A 19,765-nucleotide genomic window follows, 5' to 3' on the forward strand; every position below is an offset into this window, starting at 1 on the left:
ACCAGGGTATCTACAGGGTATTTCCCTAATTTTCCACATAAACTTAAGTTCATAACAGCAATAAAATATTAAGGAGCACATTTTGGAGGCTTTATTTACACTTTTCAAGAGGCTGAAAGCATTCAGCCTCTGGCCAAAATCCTCAACACACCATAGGTTTGTGGTAATCTCCTAAAAACACATTCTCTGGAGTACTCTAAGAAGGAATTATTAGTCACTGCACTAAACTTACCAGTGGAATAGTTGGATGACGAGTTTAACAAAATGTTGCTACACACAAAAGTAATTTTTAATTTAAAATGGAAAGTAGAACAGCTTACATTTCTATAGTTCCTTTCAACTCAAAAAATCCCCATAATGAAACTGTATAAAACAGCGTCTCAAGTGCAAAGAACTGCGGAGTGAAGGGAAGCAGCTGTTTAACATTGCAGGGCAACTCCACATAAGAGATCAACACAGGGAGTGAAGAAAAATAAATCTACAGAAGTAATTTCAGGTAGTTATAAGGTAATTTCCCAAGTTGGAGTTTGGCCAGAGCACTGCAGTTATTACCCTAAACTTGTGGGAAGTGCCATAGGCTCTTTAATGAGCACAAGAGATCAAGACCCTTATTTTTATGTCTTGTACAAAAATCAGTCTGTCCCATAGCACAGTGTCCCCAGACACTATGGCAACAGTACTGATTTAAGCACGAGTTCCACATAGATAACATTCCTGTATTTTGTGGGTCCGTCCTCAAACAAAAGATTCATTAACAAGAAGCTCTGTAGACTAAAATCACGCAGTGTTGGTCCTCCACTGGAAGCAATAGTAACTGAATGAACAATTAAGATTGGACAAGGATAATTGGTTATTTGAGTGATGCTAGTGGTTTAGGAAATTGAACATTTGTTTTCTAATGCCTTCATAAATCTGGTGGGGCTCAATTCCATTACACTTAGTTTGTTTCTAAAGCAGGCAGGTGTGGGTACAAATTTAATGACTGAATAGTGAGAGGTCATATTAATAAAGAAGGCTACTCCAGAAATAACAGACAGTAACACATTAAGATGATGTGATTATGATATGGATTGTAAGCAGGCTGTAAAGCTTCCTTATCTTCATTAATAATATAATAAAATAATAATAACTGATTTATATATAATTTTCCACCTATGGATCTCAAAGCACTTTACACAAGTTAATGTGAAGCTTCACATCCATGGTAAGTAAATATTATATCCATTTTACATAAGGGGAAATGAAAACAGAGGTAATATTATCACTAAGCGCTGTACTGGAGCTCCAGTCAAAAACTACAAACTGAAGTTGGACCAAAGTAGGGGAGATGAAAAGAGGAAAACAAGTAGTGTTTCTGGACTGCATTTCATTTTTCCAATGTGACTTATTATTCCATTTGATAGTCATAAGAGAATGCTTACCCAGACTTAGCTGTATAAGTTTAGCCATCACCAATTAGAAACAGAAGTACTAACTCATTGTAATATTCTATTCCTTCTTCTTTATATATACCTTGATTGATGCATGATGGGTTGGGTTCGTTCATGAGAGCAGTGGAGTCCCAGTAGGCAGAAATATGACCTATTTTGACTGTGCTATCTTTGAAATGTGTGTGTTGAGATGTGGTTGGGGGTGTGCGGACCACTGACTAAAGGTTTTTCTGTGCCATTTTTCACACAAATGCACAGAAGTCACTGCCATCCACTGTATGCATCAGAACAGCAAGTAACAAAATATTTGTAGTTTATTAAGCTTACAAACTAACATAAGGTGAGAATTATTATATATTCATAATATTCAGGCATTTTCTTTACAGTATGAAATTAGAGAAAATTTCAAAGAGAAGAAAACCAAAAAACTATTACATCTCTTTAAAATATTTGTGTGGTTTCTACGCATAGAGCAAAGCCTACTCCTATAAGCTTGTGTTTGACAGAAAGCCTGGAGACTTTTGGCAAGTATGCAGAAATGTATATTTAAAAAAAAAACCAGACTGTTTCTATGTTGTGCTTTCTGCTGTGCCACCCTGGGATGTGATCTCTTCAGATTTTATAATTGAAGCAGGGTTGAGCCTGGTTAGTAGTTGGATGGGAGACCAGCAAGGAAAACCCAGAGTGGTGTAGAAAGCGAAGTCGGTGATTCAGTAAACAGCATTCTTGCTTCCGAGTCACCACTGAACTGAGGCCCCAGCATGCTGCTGAAGGAGCTGCCTTTCAGATGGAACCTACAAGCAAGTTTGCATCCTTCAGCATCCTTAATAGGACTTTCTTTTAAAGGGAAGGGGTAAGGGCCAATATCTCCCTTGAATTATATCCTGTGCTTCGCATCAACTTCCAGAGTAGTAAATCAGAATAGAATCTGGTCCAATAGGTGATGGCCAGAAGTGAAGAAAAATACCATGTCCAACTGAAACCCCAAGAGGAGGGTCAGGTAAGAAGGATATAATTATCCAAACTGAAATTTGGCTGGGTCACTGAATTGATATATTGAACCAGATTATATTCTGTACTAGTTGCGGGAACAAAGCTCAGAATGATTCCTTGCAGCTAGTGTTTTTCATTGTGACTGTAATAATCATTAGAACATAATTATGAGGAACCTGAAGCCAAAGAAACTGACAAAGATATTTCCAAACATTTTGTATGTGGGAGAAATTCAATATTTCAGTATTTTTAATCTTGAAACATGTTGATTTTTTACAAAAGAGAATTGGACAAGTGCTTTGGCCCAGTCAAGGTGTATGTAGCTCAGGACCCAAGGGCATTACTCTACCTTTCTGCCTCACTGGTCCTGGTTTCTGACATAATTTATAGCAGCCTCAAGGTTGCTCTAAGTTGAGCCAGCTGTTAGCAGCCCCCTAGGGCCTGTGACACAGTCTGGGATCACTGTGCACAGTGTGCCATTGACACTGTCTTCAAACCCTAACAAACATCCCCTATCTACATCAATGGGAGCTGGGAGTGGGAGACTCAGAAACTGGCTGGCAGAGCTGTGTGTACTTGGCAAAACCAACTCTAAGCATATACATCCTTTTTCCCCCCACTTGGCAAATCCTGTTATTGCAAGATGGTAACCACTGGATTTTCAGTATTACAAGGAGTAGGCATGGATTACTATAATAAGAAAAGAGTGATCTCTGTAAGACTGACTTTTACAAATATAAACAAACATAGGAGGGACAACAAAACACAAATATGGGAAACATTAAACAGACCTTGCTTTCTAAGAGATTATTTTGTGGGGAAGTCCAGCCATATAGAATAATCACCAATAAACCCTCTGAGGTTTATGACATTTTCATAAATTTAGACAGAGGGTTAACTAAGATTACTGTCACTACCCCATTACCTCTTCCCCATCATCTACTCATCCTCACTCCTTTCATGTGCTTTACCATGGCCCACATCTTCTTTTCCTTTTTGTTTTCTCCTTATATTGTCTCCTTCATTCACATTTATTATTATAAATATTATTTATTATTATTACTGTTAGGCCCAGGGGCCCTAGTCATGGACCACCCTATTGTGCTAGGGGCTGTAGTTTCATCTCTGTCTTTCCCCATATAATGTAATTTCATTCTAGGTTACACTCTTTATGCTCTGCCTCTCCCCTTGTCTATCTTTTCTATTCTATCTTCCCTCTTTTGGCTTTTCATTCTGTTCTGACACTTCTGCTTCTCCTTCTACCTTTCCTCAGCTACTTCTCTTCGCCTGGTGACCTATCTTTGATCATCTCCTTTCCTCCTCCTCCTTTACCCTTCCCTTCCGATATCTCTTCCTTTTTTATCCACCCGTCTTTCTCTTACCTGGCTACAAACTCATTGAGCACTTCAGAAAGCTCCTCCTGCAGAAGAGCTGGGAATTCTCAAATTTCTGATTGATCTTTGGAGAGGAGATGCAGCTCAGTTCTGGGCACGAGACATGTTTGAAGCATGTATAGTTCACAAAAAGTCAGAGTTCATAGATGAGATCAGCATCAAATTTAAAAATCTTGCTAGATGAGCCTATTATAGTATTTCCCATTCATTACAAGCCTAATTTCTAGCAAGTACTTGGTTGAAGCACTGTTTGAAAGCTATTGAAGGAATGCAGGCATAGCATTTTGATGGAGTTACTTTTGTTTGTTGGTTGACTATAAAAAAATAGCAGGTTCTGGATCATCCACTCTCCTGATCTTGGTTGGGTATTCTGGGCACAATAGTTATACTTAGCCCTTTTAATCCTTCCTTAAAAGTCAGTGTCTTCAGTCTCCTATATGCCAGGTACAGCTGGATCAGTCAGATATATAGAGGGACAGACTGTTTGGGACTTGGAGTAGTGCATTCATTTCGGAGCACCTCATTACATGAAAGACTAAAAAAATCTGAGGGGCGTGAGAGCAAAAAGTGATGAGCAGGCTTTATACTTCTAAGAAAAGATTAAGGACCTGATCCAAATCCCATTCTGTAAATGGAAAGATGTCCATTGTCTACGGTGGGCTTTGATCAGACCCTAAAAGAATTAAATAGCTCTAGTTTAGCTAGACTATAACTAACAAGGTAGGGGGCATGCATCTGCTCTAGACACATTTTATTTACTGATTTATAGGAAACATCTTGACCTTAAGGGCCGGGGGGGGGGTGGCGAAAAGGATAAATAAGTATGCTTGCGTCTCCAGATAGTCAAATGGTAGCAGCCATTTTTAAAATCTGAAATACAGTCATTCTTCAGTAGAAGATCTTATTTAGGCACAAGGAATTAAATCACCCAATTTAATCTGGATTAGAAACGGCCATATTGCATCTGGGTTTATATTCAGTGTTAAAAATAATGGTAACAATCATTATAGACAGCTGTTTTCACTCCTTAGTAATGTTCCTTGTTTATTGTCTCTTCACATTACATTTTACACACTGGACAGTGGTATTGGTCAATAGTCTTTGTTTTTAAGCATTTCGTTTCGGAACACAGAACTATTTTGCCATTTCAGTAAATTTTGCCAAGGAAATTGGCTACTAAATTAATTATTTAGCATAAGCAAATAACCAAGACAGATGAAAAAATTTGGCTTGGCTGTTATCCTTTCAGAATGACACCAGGAAAAAAAAATATATTTGAAAGTCTCTGGTGCCCAGGGAGATGAATGTAATGCCTAAAATGAATTGATCCTTGCCTGTCAAAGCCACTTTCATGCTAGACTAATATGTGTGAAAATCTAAACGACATAGTAGTCCATCAAACTGTGTGCTAAGAGGCCAGTTTTGCAAGGTGCTGGATGCTTCCCACTCCCATTGACTTCAGTGGGAGTTGAGGATGCTTAGCACTTCTCATGAGGCTCTAAGCACTTTACAGGATCAGACTCTAAAGTACCCAGGAGTATTTCATATGGGGAGTTTCACTTTCCAATGTGAAAACAACACTTGGAACAAATTCCATTTTATAAAGTCAATATTTGAAATGACGCATAGTCTCGTGGAAAGCTCTAGGTCACGTAGGGTTATTAATACTCTACCTTTGGGACATATACTCTGTAGATTTGAACTGAGAGAATGTGTACATATAAACCCTGAGGCATTTTGTCCCATATACTAGATGGCATTTCTTCAAGTTGTGAAATACAAGGTAAGCGCTTCTATTTAGGAATCAGTGGACCAATTGGCGATGATGTCCATTTTGTGTGTGGAAACATCAAGTGGTTGATGGTTAAGTCATGGTGACAATTCCTAGAGCTAGTGATTTGGGGTGTCATCTTTTTCCACTGCTCAACCTGAGACAACTTAAAGGGGCGTGACTTTCAAAAAAACACTGAATGCCAGCCCTCTGAAAATCAGACCTCTTTAAGAGTTCTCAAGTCGGACACCCAAAAATGGAAGCACCCAAAATCACTAGTCTTGTTGAAAAACAGAGGCCATCACAAACATATTTAAGGATCAAAATGTGTGTTAAGAATGGAACTGTACTGATCACTTTACATTGCAACACTACAGGGTTTGTTTGTTTTTTTTCCTACCCAATAACCTTGCTCGGGAAGTTGATTTAAAAGGTTCTCTTTCTATAATGTACAATAATTTGTATTTAATTTCAGAGCTAACTGCTTATACAGATCAGGTGCAGGGTCCTTCCCATTCCCAATAACATATCTGACTGGCTGGCGATCAAAATCTTTTTACCTTTCATAAAGGATAGTACACAAAAAATCCGGTGTACACATAAACCATGTTACCATTTGCTTCTTGTGCTAAATGTTCTTTACATTGATCCTGCACCTTCCAAATAATGGAATTAAAATGGTCCAAATCCTGCCTTCGGACAAGCATGTACAGCTGCCATTGACGTCAGTGGGACTCATGTGCGTGTATGTGAAGACAGAACTTAGCACCTAGTCTTGTGATATTTATTCATATTATAATATAAGGGTAGGCCATCCCTTCCATTTTTTTAGGCATGGAGAGGAATGAAAAGAGCAGGAAACCTGGTACATGGCCAAAAATCTCTGAGGGAGGGCAGATGAACCTAAGTAGTGAAGTCTACATGGATGCAGCTCTGCATGTTTTGTGGGGTGTAGCGGGGGGATAACTATTGTCTGTGCCATCATTATCCAGCTTGGCTTAACAGTGAAATCCTTGCTGATCTTGAACACAAAAAAGAAGCTTACAAGAAGTGGAGGATTGGACAAATAACCAGGGAAGAGTATAAAAATATTGCTCGGGCATGCAGGAGTGAAATCAGGAAGGCCAAATCACACCTGGAGGTGCAGCTAGCAAGAAGATGTTAAGAGTAACAAGAAGGGTTTCTTCAGGTATGTTAGCAACAAGAAGAAAGTCAAGGAAACTGTGGGCCCCTTACTGAATGAGGGAGGCAACCTAGTGATAGAGGATGTGGAAAAAGCTGATGTACTCAGTGCTTTTTTTGCCTCTGTCTTCACGAACAAGGTCAGCTCCCAGACTGCTGCACTGGGCAGCACAGCATGGGGAGGAGGTGACCAGCCCTCTGTGGAGAAAGAAGTGGTTCGGGACTATTTAGAAAAGCTGGACGAGCACAAGTCCATGGGGCCGGATGCGCTGCATCTGAGAGTGCTAAAGGAGTTGGCGGATGTGATTGCAGAGCCATTGGCCATTATCTTTGAAAACTCTTGGCGATCGGGGGAGGTCCCGGATGACTGGAAGAAGGCTCATGTAGTGCCCATCTTTAAAAAAGGGAAGAAGGAGGATCCTGGGAACTACAGGCCAGTCAGCCTCACCTCAGTCCCTGGAAAAATCATGGAGCAGGTCCTCAAGGAATCAATTCTGAGCACTTAGAGGAGAGGAAAGTGATCAGGAAAAGTCAGCATGGATTCACCAAGGGCAAGTATGCCTTCTATGATGAGATAACTGGCTCTGTGGATGAGGGGAAAGCAGTGGACGTGTTGTTCCTTGACTTTAGCAAAGCTTTTGACACGGTCTCCCACAGTATTCTTGCCAGCAAGTTAAAGTAGTATGGGCTGGATGAATGGACTATAAGGTGGATAGAAAGCTGGCTAGATTGTCGGGCTCAACGGGTAGTGATTAATGGCTCCATGTCTAGTTGGCAGCCGGTATCAAGTGGAATGCCCCAAGGGTCGGTCCTCGGGATGGTTTTGTTCAATATCTTCATAGATGATCTGGAGGGTGGTGTGAATTGCACCCTCAGCAAGTTTGCAGATGACACTAAACTGGGAGGAGAGGTAGATACACTGGAGGGTAGGGATAGGATACAGAGGGATCTAGACAAATTAGAAGATTGGGCCAAAAGAAATCTGATGAGGTTCAACAAGGATAAGTGCAGAGTCCTGCACTTAGGACGGAAGAATCCCATGCACCGCTACAGACTAGGGACCAAATGGCTCGGCAGCAGTTCTGCAGAAAAGGACCTAGGGGTTACAGTGGACGAGAAGCTGGATATGAGTCAACAGTATGCCCTTGTTGCCAAGAAGGCCAATGGCATTTTGGGATGTATAAGTAGGGGCACTGCCTGCAGATCGAGGTACGTGATCATTCCCCTCTATTCGACGTTGGTGAGGCCTCACCTGGAGTACTGTGTCCAGTTTTGGGCCCCACACTACAAGAAGGATGTGGAAAAATTGGAAAGCGTCCAGCGGAGGGCAACTAAAATGATTAGGGGACTGGAACACATGAGTTATGAGGAGAGGCTGAGGGAACTGGGATTGTTTAGTCTGCAGAAGAGAAGAATGAGGGGGGATTTGATAGCTGCTTTCAACTACCTGAAAGGGGGTTTCAAAGAAGATGGATCTAGACTGTTCTCAGTGGTAGCAGATGACAGAACAAGGAGTAATGGTCTTAAGTTGCAGTGGGGGAGGTTTAGGTTGGATATTAGGAAAAACTTTTTCACTAGGAGGGTGGTAAAACACTGGAATGCGTTACCTAGGGAGGTGGTGGAATCTCCTTCCTTAGAAGTTTTTAAGGTCAGGCTTGACAAAGCCCTGGCTGGGATGATTTAGTTGGGGATTGGTCCTGCTTTGAGCAGGGGGTTGGACTAGATGACCTCCTGAGGTCCCTTCCAACCCTGATATTCTATGATATTCTATGATGGAGCCCCAACCAGCTCTGGAATCTTGGGTGAGTACTCCAGGCAGCAGCAGTCCTCCTTGGCCTCTTGCTCCAGCAGCAGGGGAGAAGCATCTGTCTCCCTCCACAGCTCTAGCCCAACTGTGCTGCAGGGCCTGCCTTTTGTACTTCCTGTCCTGTCCGAACACTTCAAGCGGGGTGGGCATGGCCTTTCTGGCCCCAGCCACCGGGGGGCGGGCGGTGATTCCTCCCTGTCAATCTCAGAGGGAGGCCACACCCCCTCGCTACAGACCCTTTTATGGCCACATTTTCAAAAGAACTCAGCAACATCCAGTGTGCATAGTTAAAGCCGACTTGGTGAGCAATTTTCTGCTACTTCACCAGAGATGCTGCTGGATACAGCATCTGTCCCTTAGCGTTGCCCCACCCAGTCTTGTCCCCACTAAACTTGTGGAACCCACAGAATGTTTTGTGACGGGCGAGGGATGATTAGCTCCACAACACTCCATTTGGCAGTGTCATAAATATAAAGGGAAGGGTAAACACCTTTAAATCCCTCCTGGCCTGAGGAAAAACCCTTTCACCTGTTAAGGGGTAAGAAGCTAGGATAACCTCGCTGGCACCTGACCAAAATGACCAATGAGGAGACAAGATACTTTCAAAACTGAAGGGGGGGAGAAACAAAGGTTCTCTCTGTCTGTGTGTTGCTTTTGCTGGGATCAGAGCAGGAGTGCAGGTCAGAACTCCTGTAAAGGGTTAATAAGCAATCTAGTTAGATATGCGTTAGATTCTGTTTTGTTTAATTGGCTGACAAAATAAGTTGTGCTGAATGGAATGTATATTCCTGTTTTTGTGTCTTTTTGTAACTTAAGGTTTTGCCTAGAGGGATTCTCTATGTTTTGAATCTGATTACCCTGTAAGGTATTTACCATCCTGATTTTACAGAGGTGATTCTTTTACTTTTTTTCTAAGAATTAAAATTCTTCTTTTAAGAACCTGATTGCTTTTTCCTTGTTCTTAAGATCCAAGGGTTTGGGTCTGTGTTCACCTATGCAAATTGGTGAGGATTTTTATCAAGCCTTCCCTAGGAAAGGGGGTGTAGGGCTTGGGCGGATTTTGGGGGGAAAGACATTTCCAAGCAGGCTCTTTTCCTGTTATATATTTGTTCGACGCTTGGTGGCGGCAGCAATAAAGTCCAAGGGCAAAAGGTAAAATTGTTTGTACCTTGGGGAAGTTTTAACCTAAGCTGGTAAAAATAAGCTTGGGGGTTTTTCATGCAGGTCCCCACATCTGTACCCTAGAGTTCCGAGTGGGTAAGGAACCTTGACAGGCAGATTTTGGGAAACAACACTAAAAGGGTGATATGGAAGTCAGGTTTGTGGGGTTATCTGTGGTTGAAAGAGGCACCTGAACAATTTTTTAAAGCATGAAAAAGTCTTTTTGTCATGTTTCATGACTTACAATTAGCCAAGTGGAATTTTACCAAACTTTAGGAAAAAAAATGAACACCTTGTCTTTAGGGTGAGAACAACCATGGGACATTTCGGCCCCAAAGATAATTTTTTTCTGATCGTTATAAGCACCTGATAACAGGTGCTCACAGGACAAAGTTTTCCTCAGCCATAGCTTTTATTTTGGCACTATAACTAGATTTAGGAATGTATGTTAACTGGAGGGCAAATTAAGGATTCAAACCTCTGAGATGCAGTGCTCCCTGCACTCTCATTGCCTTTGGTGGCAGTTGAGAGTGCGCAGTACCTCGCTCCACCTGGCCCATATACTGCTGATGTTATAGGAAATCAGGCATGTGTAATTTAGATCCATTCAAACCTTTCTATTCAATAGTCTTACAAAATGCCATAATCCCCTTTATATTGCAAGGTGGTGACCAAACTCTCATTGACTTTGATGGGAGCAGGATCAAGCCCAGTATGTTATATAAAGCCTGAATTTTCCTTCTCTTTTTTTCTACCTATGGTATTTGCAACAAGAGCAAAGCTGATAATTTAATAGAGTTCTTTGCACACTGGCTATAATGCTAGAATTAACTGAGTAAGTACACATACTGTACTTTGCCAGAAGAGCCTGGCAGATCCAACAGATTTTTACTTTGTAAAACAGATTTTGCTGTATTTGTACTTTTTTTTCATCTCCCCCTGAGGAGTATTAACTCAAAGCAATCACAAGACACCATCCTTGCCTGCTGCTTCCTGGGCTGCTACTTGTATCTTCTTCATTCCTTCCTGCTTCTCTAGCCATTTGAATCATCTTTTTAATCTGCCTTCTGCTCCTAAAATGATAACCCTGTCATTTGGGAAAGGCTAAACATGTAAAAGCATTTTCATTTCTGTACTATTCACTTTCATTTACTCTCTTCTTTCTGTTCAAGTCAAGCAGTGCAGAGTGCTGTATAAATAGCAAAGCCTGTACTACATCCAGTTTTGAAGTATTTTTAAAATAAAGTATTGAAAAAAGAAGAGACAAACTGCAAGGAAAATGCCAAGCTGCTCCTGAGCCTGATGACGATGTACGTATTTTGTCTTGGTTACCTGAGCAATCTCCAGAAGCTTGAATGGATTACAATAGTATTCTAACAAGGCTGCAGGCATCATCAACAGCTCTCATCTACAGAAGAAGATAAGAGATGGAAGAATGTAATTATTTCCATGTAAGCTAAATTCCAGTAGCTGACTGCCATGAGAGGGAAAGCCCTGAAAACTTTGCTGTCTGAAATGTTTTAATCTCATATAAGACAAATAGGTATGTTTTAGAGGCTTCTGTTTTAGTGTGTGAATTTGAGTGGAAAAATGTGTCTGATACGGATGCAGTCTGTGTATTATTTGAATGCTTAAATATGCAGCAGAACTTTACATGTTGTCATCTTCTGTTGGTCAGGTTATAAATCCACTCCCTATAGGTTGTAAAATTTATTTTGCTATATTATTGTCTTCCATATTCAAGAATATTAAAAGAAACTCCTAATTAATAAAGGTATTAAAGACCTGTGTGCTTTTGTATGTTGTAATGAATAGTTGTACTTGAAGTAGTGTTAGCTAGTGAAGAACCTGTGCCTAAATCTTTTTTCATCACATTTCTGCTTGTAGATTGGACCTTCCTAGCTGTTTACCACACGGTTTGTTTCTCTGATTAAAACAATGTTAATACATTTGATAGAATTAATAACCTATGTAGATGTGGCTTTCTGTTAAACTTCTCTTCAGATGCTTTTGATTGAATAGCTCTTCTGAGTAAACTGTTTTCTAAACTGAACTTTATTGTCACTTTAAATTTGACAGAAGTTCTGCGTCTTGTATTATGTTTCAGCTTGCAGAAATATTGTAGTAAGCAAAGGGTTTCCTAGCCCTTTATTGGGAATGTAACCAAGAAAGATAATTCTTTTTTCTTCTTCCCCTTGAAAGGTCAGCTCTTCTCTTTAAATATTGTCACTGAAGCTCTTCTAAAGGTGGGACATTCAGTTTCTTGGCTTTCAACAGAAAAGGTATGTTATGTTTAAAATATATATCTTTTTGACTGTAAATCAATTGCTTGGCAAGTTTTCTCTTAATTAACATGGTTTCACTTTCATCTGAGAATATTTGTTAGCTTTAAAAGCAATTATTTTTATTAATGGAGAATGTCTAAAGATGGATTTCTTTTTGCAGGAGTGTCTACTAAACAAGGCAGTATTGGGTTGCATTATTAATATTCATACTTTTTAGAAGGCAGTAATTATGCTTGTTTGCAGAAAGCAATTAATTTAAACTGTGTTTTCCAATTTGCCTATGATAATTAAAACCAAGCATGCTGGCAGAGAACAATTATACATAAAAATCTATGAATAATTAGCTATATAATTGACAGAAGACAGGACTATTATCACTTTCTCCCCTGTATAATAATTTAACATAAGAGCATGAGAAATAGCTCTCATTAAAATCTCAACTGCAGATTAATCCATGAAAGGGATTGAGATATTAAAACAGAAAGGATTTAAGATGTGCATACACTGTGGTTAAATAATTAAAGATAGAGAGACACTAAAGGACTCAGACTGAAAAGAAGGAGGCAAAAGAGAATATTCAGAAAATAGGTGTGTATTTTTTTCTTCTTTCTTGTCCTTTTAAAAGAGAAAGGAAAACATTAAGTGTCATGGGAGTGATTTTTGTTTGTTGACTCTGAGTGGGCCACTGTGAATCCCTGCTCATTATTCATTTGTAAATCTTTGCAAATATTCATGAGTGGACTGATAAACAGCATGGTCTCAGAAGAGACAAACAAAGGACTCAAGTCAATTTTCACAACAACTCAAGTGTATTTGATATAAAGTTTAGTGATGGAGAATTTGTTCTGATGTCTTTCAGCAGAGGAATGCTCATAAGGGTGCCTTCACTCTTGGCAGAAAACAATTCTGCAGGCATTAACTAATTGCTTGATGAGGCTTGCTTTTATGAAGCAAAAGAAATAGACTAGAGCTGTGGAGGGTTTGGGGTTTTTTTTGGTCTTGAAAAGGGAATTTTGGAAAGGAATAGTAATTTTAATAGCAATGATGAGAACAGATACTTTAAAAAAATTATCTTATACCAAATCTCTCAAAGTGCACTTTTTTTCTAGTAACATTTTCCTGCAATACACTTACCCCTTTATTCAAAGTGTTTAATAATCTTTAGGGAGTATCTTGGCTAACATGAGGTATTCAGCCCCGCAAAGAATTTATAAAGCAGCAACCAAAAGTACTAGTTTTGAGGTCCCAGTTTAACAATGAAAATTCCACTTGAGTGAATAATATGAATATATAATTTTCTTTTACTTATCCCAATACTTGGGGGATACCCCAGTGAAGGAAATTTCCCCTTTTTTTTCAAAAGACTGTTATTGCTTATAAATAAATATGAAAAAGAAACACTTTTTGCTTGTCTTTTATGCTTATGTTATTAAGCAGTAATATCATTTAATACACACGAGAGAGCGTAACTAAACTTTAATAGGACTAATTTAGCTGATGCCTGTCTAATCCTTCTTTAACATACTGTAATGTTTTTTGCTCAATAGGTATATTGCCAATTCAGAAATAATGTGCACTCAGCAGCAGTAACTGTTGCTCTGCTTAGCTTACTTGAGAGCTTTTCTTTGCCTACTGTGAATATGCTTCTGTAGAAAAGGATTTCAGGCAGAGGAGCACCCTTGAGATTCAGTGAATTCATGCATTGCATGTCCTGTCTTATTACACAGCTGTACAGAAGTTTTTTTTTTCTGATGAGCTTCAGCTATAAACAGAGAATGCGCAAATACATCATTGCATTTCTTAGGCCATTCAAAGAATGCTATCTTAAACTCCTATTGTGTTTTAACATAAAAATTGGACCATTTTATGTAAGCAACATGAAATGCATTACTCGCTCTTTCTTCATTTGGTGTAACATGCCAACCACTTTGGTATGAAAAAGAATATAACTAATAACAAAAGAGGGCCCAAATCTAGAAGTCAAATGGAGTTTTGCTGCTGACTTCAATGAAAGCAGTGTCAGACTCCTCCTTTTGATTCAGAAGTTTGATTCGGCGCTGCTGACCTAGAAAGATAAAATTCGTCTTTCTCTTGTTATAATAAATTGCATTTTAGCACAATATGTCACTTTTAAATCTGCCGGAATTGAAATTGAGGTGTTAGCAGTATTCCACTGATGTGGTTTGGAAGTGTTTTTGAAACAAGGATTTTCTTTTCAAAGAAGAAAACATTTATTCTATGTATTTACTGCATGCAATGTGCCTGTAACACTAGTTAGATATTCTGATAGCTATGTGCTGGGATACAGTTACTGTATAATACGCTAAATTGTGCTCTCTGTCGCACCAATGCAAATCTGGAGTAACTTCATTAAAGCAATGGGAAAATTGCGGTTTTATACTGGTTTAAGTGAGAGTAGAATGTGGCCCAAGAAGCCTGGTTCTGCTTCCAGTTACTCCAGTGTAAATCCAGAATGAGTTCACCAAAGTCAATGGAATTACACCAGTGTAAAGTCAATGTAAGTAAGATTAGAATCAGACCCATTACAACTATATTTTAGATTAAAGTGACAAAGGTAAAAGTAAATCCATCAATTTACAGTCATGAGCTGGAGACCTTTTTTTTAAGTCTTTTATTATACAAGTTACTTTTCAAGTTCCAGTGCAATAGCATTTACTTAAAGGAAACAAGAGCATGGATCTAAAAGTAGACACGGAAACTACAACCAATTCATGATGCTTTGCATTCTACCAGACTGATTCTCCTCTAACTTGCACCAGTTTTTCCCTGATGTAACTACATTAATCTTGTTGTGCACTGGCATAAGTGAGAGAAGAATCTCACCTGTTACCATATGGAATGCAGATACAGATAAAAAGAATACAATAATAATGTGCTCATTTATTTGTAATAGTACTTGCTTTGTAAAAATCTTTTTTGTTAAATTTAAAGGTATACTGTAATATTTTATTGAACATATATTCCAAAGAAAGTCAGTTATTCTTTAGATTGTTGTGAAAACAGTGTATTACCCAGGTAAATATGATTATGCATGTCTATTTTTTCAATATATTCTGAAGATTTAAAAAAAAAGCTTAACTGTACTTTTTCACATGGTTAGAGATTGTCCTGTTAATTGCTGATTGCGATCTGGAGATGAAATCACTGAAACTCAAATATCTTAAACAGTATTTAAACTAAAAAGGCAAAAAATCAACTTGGTTGGTTTTACTGCAATAGACAGAATATTAATAGAGATATGGGATCATTGAAAGGTCAGAGTTAGAAACATTTCCAGACAACTTCTTCTGATGTATGGATTACTTATTTCACATACTCTTCATTAAAATTCAACATGTATTGTAAATTGCACATATTATTTAATACCTAATGATTTCCATGCACACAACACATCTTTTCAAATATTCTACAAATGAGATTGTTTTTAAACAGGAAATTCAGGGAGTGAAAAATGACAACTATTTTGGTAAGACTGTAATTTACAAGTGGCGATGGACTGGTCTCTTCAATGTATTTAAATATGATAATGGTTAGAATGAAGTTTGATCTTTTGGTATTCTAGGAGCTGCTGGTAGGCTCAAGCAAGAATGTGGCAGGGAAGTGGATGAAATTGGAGGAGTGGCTAGGGGTTACTATCCTCAGCTTTCTCCTGCCACTTGAATCATATTATGCATGAATGCCACTGGCATGCTGTTTGGAGGAAATCTGGAGTGAAATTGTACCTCTCTGTGGATGGGGACCCAGTAATGATAACGGTTAGAACAAAAGTTAGGGAGTAGTAATGATGATATTGAAAGAATAGAAAGTGCGGGGAAAGATAAACTAGAAGAAAGTGGAACAGGAAGTGAAGCATATACTTTACTAGAGCTTCTCAGTGCATAATAATACATAGCATTATATGAAGTGACATTCAAGACCTATGCAGCACCTTTTTGAGGGCTGAAATGGAACTTAGATGGTTGTGCTGCCCCTTGCATGGGGTTAAATTTTATCTGTAGTGCTTTGCATTTTCTAAATATTATACAGACGTTAACACCTCTTGTCTTTTCTCACTGAGGTTTTTTCTAATAATTTGAAGTCTCCCGATTCTTGTGTGCCCAGTTGGAATCACCAGTTGTTGCCTTGTTTATTTTTATAGTTGTTTCATTGTATTGCTTTGTCCTTCTGCTGCCCTTCCTTGGCACTTTTGATGAAATTTGCCTCTGTGCAGAGAGGTAGCATACATTCCACTTGAACCCAGCTTCCTATAAAAAGAATGGATTTCACGGTATAGAAATAAAATACAATGTAAGATCTACTGAAATACCAGCAGCATATTGCCATTCTTCCCAAAGGGCTCGCTGCCTGCAATAAAAACAGATAAATACACAGTGTAACTGGGTAACAAATATGTGATGAAATGATAATAGAAAAATCACGACTGATAACTAATAGCTATTGCCAAGAATTATTATATACTCTGTATATACTGAGTTACTTTCATGCAAGCTCAATGATTTATGTGCACAGAATAGTCAGAGAGACCTCCCCAGCTGTGTCTGTTCCCTGGGTTGAAATCTTTAGGAATTTCCCAGACCCCTGGGCACATGTTTTCTCCTCCTCCTTATACATTTCTATATTTTTTTAACCTGACAATGTACTATTTGCCCAGTCTGTAGTTTTGAGACTTTAGCATGAGGTTTTCTATGGAACTTTATAAATCATTATACAAGCTCACAATAAAGATCAGTTACCTTTTTTCTCTCACGCTCTGCCATCACTTCTCCATTGTCTCCTCTCCTCCTTCTGTATAAACTTTCGGTTTCTTTCAGAAAAGCAAGTGGCATGCTAAGCAAGATCAGCACGATAGCATCCCTGTCTGGCAATGGGTCTAGTGGTTTTCCCTGGTTCTCATGCTCTTCCATTCTGTGGATCATTTTGTAGGAGAGGTATTATCTCATGAAACTTCCTTTCACCTCTGAATACATACACATGCACCCCTATATGCACATGCTACCAACCCTACTTCCTTTCCCACTACACTTCCTGTATGTTCTTATGAACTTTTGGATTACCAGAAAGAGAACCTTGGGCAGTACATGGAAAACCCCTGCCCTATAGCACTGTAGCACTTTCATTGATGTGAGTATATATATTCAGGGGGTAAAGGCCAGGGAGCAATTTAAGAATATATAGAAGTTTCAGAAAAAGTTAATGAATTATTTGCATCAGTCACCACCACAGAATATCTATGCTGTCAGACTTACTCTTATCTGGTAATAAAGATGAGGTACTATCAGAAATTGAGATGCCAAAAGAAGAGGTGCCGTGACAAATGAATAACGTGGAATTGATTATATAAATCAGTGGCCCTTAGGTGGAACACTGTGTTCAGTTCTGATTACCCCCATTTCAAAAGCTGAAGCAGAGGGGGTTCAGAGAGAAGCAGAGAGAATGCTAAGAGGCATGGAAAAACTCCCAAAGTAATACATCAAGGCCCAGCATAACGGAGGATCCACCTCCCCCAGTCCACTAGCACAAACCTCACTGTTATTCATAGTGTAGCCTTGTACCCTCCTCCACCAAGTGGTCAGCGCTTTATGCAACACAAAACAGGATATATGTGGTAGCTTTTCAAAAGGGAGTTTTATGTGTCCATTTATGTGGCTGCATGTTCACACAGTACTTAAGACCCTGCTCTTCCTAATGGTGGCACTTGAACTGAAATAAATAGTTGATCTAGTTTATATCTTTGATAACCATCACATGTAACACATCTGGTTTAGAATTTGATGGGGCTTATAATGCCTGTAAGAGTGGGCCGAGTCATGAGGCCATTTCACTTTTTCTCAGTCCTTACTCAGACAGTGGAAGTTTACCTAAGTAAGGCATGAGTAAGGACCTCAGACTTTAGCCAATGTGACTGTTCAACACATTTGTTTGTAGCCATTTTTTAAATCATTGCATGGTTCTTCATTGGTCTATGTGGCCCTAATCTAAAGGTCATTGAAGTCAATGGAAAGACTCCCATGATTTCAATGGGCTCTAATCAGGCTCTGTCTAGTTGCCTCTGATTATTTGTATAGTATTTGTCACCCTAGTATTGCTGTGCCTTCTATCTCATACTCTTCAGTCTCATGCCAAATTTTGGCCTTCCTTATTAAGGACCCAATCCTGCAGCCACATTGAAAACAATGGTAATTCTTCCAAAGGAGCAGCTGCCGGAATGACCCCTAAATGGCAACTTTCTATAGCTCATCATTGAATTATCCAGTATTGCTGACTTAATGCTCAAAAATTATTGGGAAAGCATTTGTGCTGTTTTAAAAACTACAAGTGAGTTAGCTCATGAAATTTTGATCAAATTAACCAGAAGATCGAATAAACCAGTGACGGAATTAAGTTGTATAGCTCTGAAATGCATACTGTTGGAAATACATCCAGAGAACTGCAAACTCTATCTTTAATTTACAAGCTCTTCTGGTCAGAGACTGTGTCTGTCTCTGTGTTTGGAAAGAGTGGTGTAAATGTACCATACAGTAGCTGTGATTGGACGTTACAATACTGTCCAATGAATGTGATTGCAAGAGGATGGCCTCAGCAGTCACTGCTTGGTGGATGGTCATTAGTATAGTGTATTTCAAACCTGCATGCAACTATAATTACAAAAGTTGCTCATTGCTTTAACTACATGTTTTGCAACATGCATATGGAGCCAGAGGATTAATTCAGCTTTGCTTTTCAGTGGAGTGCTGTAATTTAGCTACTCCTTTGTCCCTCGACCCCACTTCATCCATTTCTCCCTGTGCATGGATCGGTTTTCCTTTGCCACGCCAGCCCTCCTGACCTAGAGTGCCCCAGTCCACTGCAGCCCCTCTTGGGATTGCAGAACCAGAGGAATTCCCTTTTACAGCAGCAGCAGCATTGTCAGCATGAAGCAGGGCTATTTAGCTGAGTCCTGTCAGTGCAGCATGAGAGGGAGGAGGGGAACCCACATCCCCTCCCCTCTGCATTAATGTGGGCTTTTTCCTTTCCAGTGCAAAAATTTGCCAAGGTTTCCTGCAGGGAAACTGAACATACAATTGCGGAGAGGTGGAGGTAGGAGGGAGACAGAAACCATACCCTCTGGATCTTCCTCTTCTCAGTGCTGCTACTGCTGAGGCTGTGCTGAAGGTGTCAGTGTGACTCCCAAGAGTTAGTTGCTCAGCAACTAGAATCAATTAATATGCTTTGCAGAAGGTATAGGGGAAGCCCAAGCTGCTGCCAAGGAGAAGGTGGGAGGCTCAGGATGGTTCAGGATCCCACTCAACTCCCCCCTGCCCCACCCATCTTCCCTTAGCCATTGTCCTTTATCCGTTCTCCTTTCCCTACTAGGGTGACCAGATGTCCTGATTTTATAGGGACAGTCCCGATTTTGGGGGCTTTTTCTTATATAGGCACCTATTACTCCCCACCCCGTCCCGATTTTTTACACTTGCTATATGGTCACCCTACTCCCTATAGTGATTTAGTGTATGCGTATCCATGGAACTTCAGACACGATATCTCTTAAACTCTTCTCTTCTTTAGGGGCTTCGCTTTTATACTTAATGTATTCTTTTATTTACTTACTTATTTTTGCCAAGGGTTCTCCAAAGCTAATGTAGAATTTCTAACGCCCACACTAGTTGGGAAAGAAAACGGATGGCTGATGTCTTGGTAAGATGGTTTCAAAGATTCCTTAAGATTACAAAGGTTGTTTG

General features: G+C 39.5%; 1 protein-coding gene across 4 annotated transcripts in view; it reads left to right on the forward strand.

The window, feature by feature from the left end:
* The first annotated feature begins 10,814 nt into the window (after positions 1-10,814).
* TUNAR (transmembrane neural differentiation associated intracellular calcium regulator) overlaps positions 10,815-19,765 on the forward strand; it is a 34,941-nt gene continuing 25,990 nt past the window's right edge. For 2 of the 4 annotated variants that reach the window (XM_074957157.1, XM_074957160.1), the window contains exons 1-2: positions 10,815-11,281; positions 11,941-12,020. The gene's annotated coding sequence lies outside the window, so the exon portion shown is untranslated. Of the gene's footprint in view, positions 11,282-11,940; positions 12,021-12,175; positions 12,612-19,765 lie in introns of those variants that run through there. The other 2 variants (XM_074957159.1, XM_074957158.1) reach the window with 2 other exon arrangements.

The sequence above is a fragment of the Natator depressus genome, chromosome 6 (assembly GCF_965152275.1).
Source record: "Natator depressus isolate rNatDep1 chromosome 6, rNatDep2.hap1, whole genome shotgun sequence".
Taxonomy (NCBI): Eukaryota; Metazoa; Chordata; order Testudines; family Cheloniidae; genus Natator; species Natator depressus.